At 43.1% G+C, this 9,716-nt stretch overlaps 1 protein-coding gene across 3 annotated transcripts in view; it reads left to right on the forward strand.

The window, feature by feature from the left end:
- Positions 1-8,945: 8,945 nt before the first annotated feature.
- TDRD7 (tudor domain containing 7) overlaps positions 8,946-9,716 on the forward strand; it is a 79,484-nt gene continuing 78,713 nt past the window's right edge. For 2 of the 3 annotated variants that reach the window (XM_021706716.1, XM_021706718.1), the window contains exon 1: positions 8,946-9,449. The gene's annotated coding sequence lies outside the window, so the exon portion shown is untranslated. Of the gene's footprint in view, positions 9,485-9,716 lie in introns of all 3 variants that reach the window. The other variant, XM_021706717.1, reaches the window with a different exon arrangement.

A 9,716-nucleotide genomic window follows, 5' to 3' on the forward strand; every position in this document is an offset into this window, starting at 1 on the left:
GTTTATTCATAAAGGACAGAATCTGTGCAATACTGCCACTTGCAAAAATGAGCATAGATTTACTACTACTACAATATTTATATTATCATAGGGCCATGTGATACTTAATTTTCTCACCACTCTTCTCTATTCCAGCTTATATAAAACTTTCATTTATACTATATATCAGGTCACTATTTGAACTTCACTTGGTGTAAATGCATCATTAATGCGTTAATTCTGTGAAAAATCATATTAATTCTGCCTCTGTCATTACTCCATAACCAATTAGTATGTAACTTTTGCCATGTATCATTTTATAATATATATATGATAATATTTAACAGCTTAAATAATTTAAAAAGTGTAGAACTTTTCTGTGAATATGCATTCAAGTATAAATTATCACTGCAAAGGGGAAATTTTCTCTTCATTGCTGATAAAGTATTTCACCATGGGAAAAGGCCATTGCTGAGAGATTGCTGTAATTTTGACATCAGGACACACCAGACCAGGGTCAGCCAGGCATGCTTACCAATATATTAAAATTTAAATGCTATCACTTTAGGTAAATATTTGGAACTTTACCATCATAAACATAAAAGTGAATTTCAGCACTGAATTACCATGTGAATATTTTGTTATAACATAGTCATCAAGAAAATGCAAAATGTGACTGTATCTATTTAGGAAATCATCTACAAGAAAATGTAAATATTTTACATTCTTGTTGAAAATACTCAGACTCCTGAAATTAAGTCCAGGGACACAAGATTGCCCTACACCAGTCTGACTTTTGTCTCTCAGGACCACAGTGCTAAGTAAGTTGCTAGTGATGTGAATACTGCACACAAATTATAAAAACAGCTTTTTAGCAATAGGGCTTCTGCAACATGTCAAAGCTCCTGTCCACAATTCTTGGAGTTTCAAATAGATACCACTTGGCCTTCTCAGGGGTCATGATTGAGAGAGGATGACTAGGAACCATCCAGAACCATACTTTTCTCAACCCCAAGGAAAGGTCCTGACCACATAGTTACCAATTCTCCTATTTAAAAAACCAACCATTGCCTGACTGAGTTACACATACCTTTTAAGTGGGTCCTGTTTATTTGCAAGGAGTTGATCAGCTGAAATATAGACATTTGTTCTGGGTGCCACTTTTAAGTGAAATTTTGACGAATTAAAGCTTGTTTGGAGGAGGAGAATGTGACATTTTGTCAAAAGAAGAAATTAGGAAGGTTGTGACAGCATTCTCCAAATATCAACAAGCTCCTCTCCAGAGGGAGGATTCCACTTCTTCTTGTTAGCCAGTGAGTAGAACTATGGCCCAAGGATAGACACTCTAGAGAGAGAGTTTGGGGGTCAAAATGGCACTCTGACATTCTGAGCAGTCTGTCCAGTAGGTAGAGGGCTCACACATAAGGGGAAGTTCCTCACTGACACAGGTGATCCATGCACAGGACTGATGTATCGGAAATATTCCAGAAGGACTCTCTGCATGGTTGGTTGGCCTGCTGATGCCCACAGACATCTGAAGAAGTGTCAAGTCACACTCCTTCATACTATTCTCCACCCAGAATTCACCAGGCCTGGAGGTGAATGGAGGAGTGCCTGTCTAGCTCCCCCAGGAAGAAAAGATGTAGAGAAGAAACAGGAACTAATGATTGTAAACTTTTGGAGAACTATCTAAAAGGATAAAGGCTATGGATATAGAGTGACAAAGTAAAGATTGAGACTCTTTCTGAACTTGTCAGTTGTTATGAACTGAATGTTTGTGTTTCCCCCAAAATTCATATGTCAAGATATTAACCCTCAATGTGATGGTATTAGGAGGTGGGGCGGGCCTTGGGAGGTAATTTAGGTCATGAGGGTGGAGTCCTCATGAATGGGATTAGTGACCTTATAAAAGAGATCTCAGAGAGCTCTTTGGTGCTCTTTCCGCTATGTGAGGACTCAAGAAGGCCCTGTGAAGGTGCAACAACAAGTTGGCAGTCTGCAACTTGGAAAAGGGCTCTCACCAGAACTCAACTATGCTGGCACCCTAATCTTGAGCCTCCAGCCTCCAGAACCGTGAGAAATAAATTTCTGTTGTTTATAAGCCACCTGGTCTATGGCTTTGTTACAGCAGCCCAGATTGGCTAAGACATCAGTCCACAATTGTTACCCAAATTTAGCACTAGCTATTTAGTGCTAGGTTTTTAGTATTTCGCGGAGGTTTTGAGAGTGGACAATACTTTTACTCTGTCCTTATGCTTTGTATATATTTTCCTTTGTTTGCTTAAGACTTTTATTTCATTCATGAGGTATACACAGAGGAAGTATGGTAGAGAGTGGATGGACTTGAGTCTTTCACCCATTGATTCATTCACTGAATAAATATTTGTTGTAAGCCTATATGTGCCAGCCATCATGATTAGGGAGATACCGGTGAAGCAATATGCTGTTATTGCTTTGTAAATAGAACTCCCATAATTACAGTGATATTTACAAGTGAATTTATAGTTCACCCTTCAAACTCACTTTCAGGAATGTGCACTGTACAAAGAGAGGGAAATGCCACACAGTGCTGGCATACCATATCCCTCTTAGAATAAGAGCCACTTTCCTAGAGGAAACCTCTACTGTCTCACTCTGGCCGGCAGCTTACTATCTCTTCTTAGCCAACAACAGGGCCCCAGGTGTTATACTTTTTTAATTGTAAATTTAAAGCAACCTGCTTTAAGTAAGCCATTGTTGAGAGCAAGGACTGCAGTTTAAAATGAGAAAGACTAAGTGTGAGGGGATGAGGGAGGATCGGAAGGAAGAGGACAATGACTACCTCTTGTACTTCTCATAAAATTCTATCTTGGTGGGGGAGATATCAGTTTGAGCTAAGTGAACTCTAGGAAGGACCCCCGCCAAAACAAAACAAAACAAAAATGATTTAAATTTCCTCAAATGGTATGAGTGCTAGGGCAAGTAAGGTAATGTTATAGTGGGGTGATGCAGAATTCTAACAAAGAGCAATTCGTGTATCCCCATGTCTATTGGTGTAAACAAGAATGTCCTGCTCAGCTTTCCTCTGGGTGGAGCTGGCTGTTGGGAGATTTCTAGTAGCAGTATCCAACTCTATCTGATCCAGCACCCCCATTTATGACAAATATTTTGTAATCCCCTCACTTGTTCTCCTGAAATGAAATTCATAGATAAGAATTACCTGGAAAAATCATTGTATAGTAAAACTGTGGGAAAAGTTATTTGTGTTTATATATAAAGCAGAGGTTTTTCACCTACATGAATGACTGGCAAGACATCCACATGTTGGCTGGGACAAGGGAAATGTCTCTGATATGGGGAAGTAAAACAGGCAACCAGGCCCTGGCCCACTCAATGCCAGAGGTGCACCCAATCTTTGTGGCAACCAAAAGTAACCTCAGGAAAGTCCAAAGTTCCCCTGGGGAGCTCCCATGGATAACCACTGATGAATAGGAATGACCAAACAGTCCCAAGATAAGGTTCTTTTGTTACTTTTTGCATTAACTTTGCCACTTAAAGGAATCCAAGGTTAGAACCAGAGCCAAAGAGCTCTGGAATTCAGTGCGAACCCCTAATTTAACAAAAGGTCAAGTCCTAAGTGATTTATCATAGGACAAACAACTAAGGGGTAGTAATCCTTCCTGTATAATACACCTGTAATGTGAGCCAGCATCTTTGAAGCCATCTGAGCATCTCCTCTGCATTTATTCTCACTACTTCCTCCTGTCCTAATCCCTAGTAGCTACTGCAGTATAATTTTTGTGCCAGCTGGCTTATTATCACAGAATCAGTAATATTGTGGTTGATTGCCTTGCTTAAAGTATTAGTTACCCCATCCCCATGCCCCATCCCACCCCTAAGTCAGCTGACAGCTCTTGATAATATCCACATCCTTGGACTCAACCTTATTTTGGGGGCCCTGCCTAAGACTGAGCTGGATGAATGACCCACAACGCACAAGAGGGCAAATGTTACCTCTTAGATAGCCAAGACCCTCCCCTGTTGGTTCTGTGACCTTTCTCTACACAATATCACTCTAAGCTTTCATTATCCCCTGTTTTTCAGTGTTCTGTGGCTGTGTGGCCTCTAAAGCTTTAGTGATCAGTCCCTTCTGGGGATTAGCCCCTTTCAGCTGACTCACCTTGGAGGCCTTTGTGGGAAGATTAGGGGCTTTTGCTTGATCAGCACATCCTTAGCTTTACCAGGGCCTGGATTTTAGCAGGGCTCCGGCAATCTCTCCCTTTTGTTTTTTGTTTTGTCTTGTTTTGTCTTTTCTCCTTACTCAGTTGAAACAAATGCAGTTGTCTAGAAATTTCTCTGCATCTGTTCATGAGGCAATAGCTGATGGGAGAGGCAGTGTTTATGATGTTAATGATTAACCAAAAGGAGATCTGTCCAAAGACTCCTTTTGTCATGGATCTATTTTTCCTGACCTTACATAACAAAAAGTACCCATGTGGCTGGGTTTCACCCATAAAATAACTTTGGACACACTTCCAAAAGGAGTATTGCTAAAATTATTTGCAATGAAATAACTCAGAATAAAGATGGATAAAATGAAAACTCTTTTCAGGTTGCTCACAAGGGAGATGAGACACAGAATCACTTGTTATGTTCTCTCCACTAAAAAACGTATTTGAGGAACAAAGAAGTTCAGCTAAAGGAGCAATCATTTTCAGGTAGGGGCTTCCAGGAAGGCTTCCTGGGAGAGGAACTGCTCCAGCCACTGAATCACACCATAGCCAAGTCCCTGCTGCTCACTTGACAGTGTGTAACGTGGTAGGAATGAGAGTTTTGGTTTTGGTTTTCTTTTTTGGAGACAATAGAGAGAAGAAACAGATGAATTCAAATGCGAAGTGAGATGAAAGTTGCTTGAGGTCTCAGGTTGTCACTCTAAATGTTTGCTAAGCTCCTTGTGGTGGCTGTACAGTCCAAGAGGCTCTGGGAGGAAGGATGAGAAGTGTGTCTTTCTATGGTATTGCGAAGACCAATATATTCTATCAGGGTAGGGGGAAAAAAAAGTCAAAATGAGCCCCAGACACATTTCTGGAACATGGTTGCCATCTCATCCTCATTCTTGTGTTGCCAACTGAGAAAGGGAAGAGGGAGGACAGAGATTCAACTCAACCAGTGGCCTTACTGCTTTTGTACAGGTGTCTTGGTGTCTGCAGCTAGTGTGGCTCTGTCCAAGCGAAATAGTTCCCTAGGTGTGGACAAAAGTGCATGAAGGGCCTTAGGTGGAGTTTCAAACTAGACACAGTCCCACTTTTGTCTGCCCAGGATAAGCTAGCAACAAAGCTATCTTTCTTCCTCATACCTGGGCCTTGATTTTCACTCCCTTTCCATTATCATTTTCACTCCCTTTCCATTATCTACTCTCTTGTGAAGTCTCTGGACCGGCATGATGACCTGCATCATGCCACACTGTTGCATATGGGCCAGCTGTTACTGACCCCCCTCCCATCTACATTGCCTATTCCTAGAAGCCACCTTGAGCAGAGAGCACCCAGGACTTCTCTATAGCCCTTGAAAATGGAAAATGTGTGCCTGCCCCTCTTAAGAGAAATAACCAAATATTCCTGGCCTCTGCACCAGTTGTCCAAAGATATGCTTGAGCTTTTGCTGAGGAAGGACACGTTCCACTTGAGTCCTGCACTCCTGAGTCTTGAAAACTCTGTTCTTTGGCCCCAGGATACATACTTCCCTCTATGGCAGTTTTTAGCATGGGTTCACAGTGGGACTTTAGGGACACTAAATCCTCTCTGAAATCATACACCAAAATTTTTTTTATCTATATGTTGCTTTCATGTATTCTGATCTACTGTCTCACCATTGTGCCTAAGCAGTAATCAATCTATGTCATCTCTGGTATCCCTTAATTATCCTGAAATTCAATCATATCAGGGCATAGGGGTGAATTCTTGAACTCCCAGGGTCTTGGACCACTTTACAAAGAAAAAAAACCAAACAAACTACAATGCTCAATCCGCCCTTGCAATATCAGTTACCCAGGGACTTCTGAGTCACCTGACATGTCATTGGCCAAAAATCTACTTGGAGAATGGACACTTTGCCCAAGAACATATATGAAGGACCAATAGAAATATGAAAGCTTGCTCAATATAATTAGTTATTGTTATAAAGTTTCAATGTGATAATCTCTAAACATCCACTGGAATGGCTAAAATTAAAAAGACAGACAATACCAAGTATCAGAGAGGATTTAGAGCAACTGGAATGCTTATACATTACTGGGGTTGGGGGGACAGGAGTAGGAGTCCAAAACGGTGTAGCCACTTTAGAAAACAGTTTGACAGTTTCTTATAAAGTTAGGCATCTACTTATCCTATAAGCAGATAATTCTGTTCCTAAGTCTTTATGCAAGAAAACCCTATGACCACACAAAGACCTGCATGTGGTGGTTTATTCATAACCACCCCAAACTGGAAAAAACACAATGTGCACAAAATGTGAATGGATAAACAAATTGTGGTATAGTCACTCAACAGTGTACTATTCAGCAATAAAGAGGAACCTGGCAAGTGATGTGTGCAAAAACATGGATGACTCTCAAAAATGTCACACTAAGTGAAGGAAGCCAGACATAAAGGACTATATACTGTATGACTCCATTTATGTGACATTCCAGAAAGGGCAAAGCCATGGTGACAGAAATCATATCAGTAGCAGCCAGGGGCTGAAGATAGAGGGAGGGTAAACTTTTTGGAATGATGAGCTAGTTCTATGTCTCAGTCATGATGGTGTTTACAGGATTAAGACATTTGTCAAAACCCATCAAATTGTACACTTAAAACATGTATTATATGTAAACTATTTATCAGTAAATATATTTGTGAAAACTAGCTGCAGAGCACTATTTTTCTTTATCTGTAGGATAGTACAAACATGAAACAGCTTAGCAAGGATAAAGAATCTGGGGTCAACTCACATCATTTTATTATCTATTTTACATATTCGACTCTTTAGGGTTTTTTCTAACTTCCTACTCTCTCACACTCTTTCAACTAGCAGCTGCTTTTTTAACATCTCTCCCATCTTAAATGTGGAGCCTCAGGATGTTATGAGCATTGCAGAGTCCAGATTGGGGCTAGCAATCTTAGGGGCTAGGTCTGTCTTAGTCCATTTCTGCTGCTATAACAAAGTACCCTAGGCTAGGTAGTTTATAAATAATATACATTTATTTCTTACAGTCCTTGGAGGCTGGAGAGTTCAAGATCAATGTGCCAGCAGACTCGGTGTCTGGTAAGGGCTGTCTCTCTGCTTCAAAGATGGTAGAATCCTTGCCAAATCCTTATGTGGCACGAGGGGCAGAAGGCTCCCTCAAGCCTCTAAGGGCACTAATCCCATTCATGACAGTAGAGACATCATGACCTACCTCCCTAAAGGCCCTTCTTCTCAACACCACTGAAGTGGGGATTAGGTTTCAACATGAACTTTGAAGAGACACAAACATTCAGACCATAGTGAGGTCTATTGAATCCATTGCAATGCTTGGAGCGTATCAGAGGGGAGAGGAGGGAGAAAGACAAAGAGATCGAAAACAGACTGAAATAGAGCAGAGGGGACGCAGAGAAGTCCTAGAGACAGACGCTTAGGCAGATTTAGTCAGGAACCAGATGTGAAAAAGAACAGTGTTCTGAGAAGAACCCTGTTCGAAAACCTTGAACAGTTCCGCATTGCCTTTGGGGACGAGTCCAAATTTCTGAGCACTGGATATCAGGTTTTCAAGATTGATTTCTAGTTTATCTTTTCATTGCCTACTGCATCTTTCCACTGAATTAAAAGCTTCATAAGCACAGGTTATCCACACTCCATTAAAGTTTATTTAACACTAGGTGTTCAATATATATTGGTTGATCATTCACCTACTGATGGATATTTGTGTTCTTCCATTTTAGGACTATTGCAAACAAAGTTGCTATGAGCATTCTTGAATAGGTCTCTGTGTGGACATATGCTTTCATTGCTTTTGGGTAAATACCCATGAATAGAATTGCTGGGTCATGTGGTAGGTTTGGTGCATCCATACCTAACATGTATAAACAAAAAAGATATGAACATGGATGAACATAATTTTGATGAGTCAAAGAAGCCAAACTCCCCCCCAAAAAAGAGTACATGCTGTATAATTCCATATAAAACGTTTTACATAAAATGCTGGGAAAAGGCAAATTAATCTATAGCAATAGAAAGCAGGTGAGCAGCTGAGTGGGCAAGGGACAGAGAGGAATAAGAGGTAAATTATAAAAGGACAGAAAAAACTTTTTTGGGGTGATGGCTATGTTCATTAGTTTGATTGTGGCGCAATGGTTTCACTTCTGAGTCCATATGAAAACTTATCAAATTGTACATTTTAGACATGTGCAGTTTATTATATTCAATTATACTTCAGTACAGTTGTGAAAAATGAGGGTTGAATAAGCTGCAGGCTCTCAGTAAATACATGCAGAATGATGCAGAGAAGTGTTCGATGTTGCCTGTAGGTCTGCAAAGCAGGTGCTCAATAAATGATGGTGGAATTAATGTGCAGAAGAAATATGTGAATCAATATTAGGTGTTCAATAATTTTAGAATGAATGACTACATGTGATAGATAGTTATTTAACTTTTATCATGTGCCAGGCATTACTCTAGACTCTGGGAACAGAGTAGGGTACCAAACAAAAATCCCTGTACTCGTAGAGTCTTAATTTGAGGATAGCAGGCAAAAGAAATACAAATAAAATATAAGTGAAACACAGACAGTGGGTTAGATAGGTGCTAAGGAGAACTAACAAGGCTGAGAAGGAGGATAGGGAAGGTCAGGGAAGAAGACAGACAAGTCATCAGAGTGTGGTTACCCTCCTTGAAAGGGTGACTCTTGAGAAAAGTCCTGAAAGTTATGAGCGGACACGGTGAATGTCTAGGAGAATAAAAAGTAACTGCTTCAGATGATGAAAAGAAAGTGCAGGAGTTGAACATTCGAATTGCCTAGGAGGGTGAACCGGACAGCAGGAGCCACCCACGCCCCCTGCTGGGTCCCGGACCCTCCAGGCCCGCGCATACCCGCGCTGCCCACCAGGAGGCGCTCTCGCACCCGCTCCGCAGTCGTCTTCCGCCGCCGGCCCGTGCGTGGGCACGCGCAGAAACCGCTAGGCGGCGTCCGTTTATCTTCCCACGCGCGGACGCCGGCGTGGGCAGACGCGGCCGGGGCGCCCGCGCGTGCGTAGAGCCGAGGCCGGGCTGCCCTCGGGGCGGGGCGGGGCCGGACGAGTTGGGGCGGGGCCGAGCAGGGCGGGGCGGGAGCTTGAGGTGATTCCCGAGTCGCGGGGCGGCGCCGGCGGTGCGGGGAAACCGAAAGTGGGCGGCGGTCGCGGCGGGGGCCCTGGCGGAGACCGCGGCGGGAGCAGGACCCCCAGGCGCGGGGACGGGCCGCGGGCCCCCGGAACAAGGCGAACGAAGGTCCTGCGGGCTGCGGACGCGACAGGTGCCGGGCGACGTGGGACGCGGTTGCGGGCGGGCGCGGCGCACCTGGGTCCCCAGCCGGACGGCGGCCGGGCCGGGCTCTGACGGGCTTGGGGCCTCTTCCCTGCAGCTGCAGGGGATGCCGCGATCCCGACGCCTGGGAACCGGGCTGGGCGCCAGGGGAGCTGGAGTTCCAGAGCGTTGTGTTTTAAATCTCTGCGGGGAGCTCTCTCCTGGCCGCTCGGACCCGGGGG

The sequence above is a fragment of the Carlito syrichta genome, unplaced genomic scaffold, assembly GCF_000164805.1.
Source record: "Carlito syrichta isolate Samal-C Ts95f unplaced genomic scaffold, Tarsius_syrichta-2.0.1 Scaffold315953, whole genome shotgun sequence".
NCBI classification, from domain to species: Eukaryota; Metazoa; Chordata; class Mammalia; order Primates; family Tarsiidae; genus Carlito; species Carlito syrichta.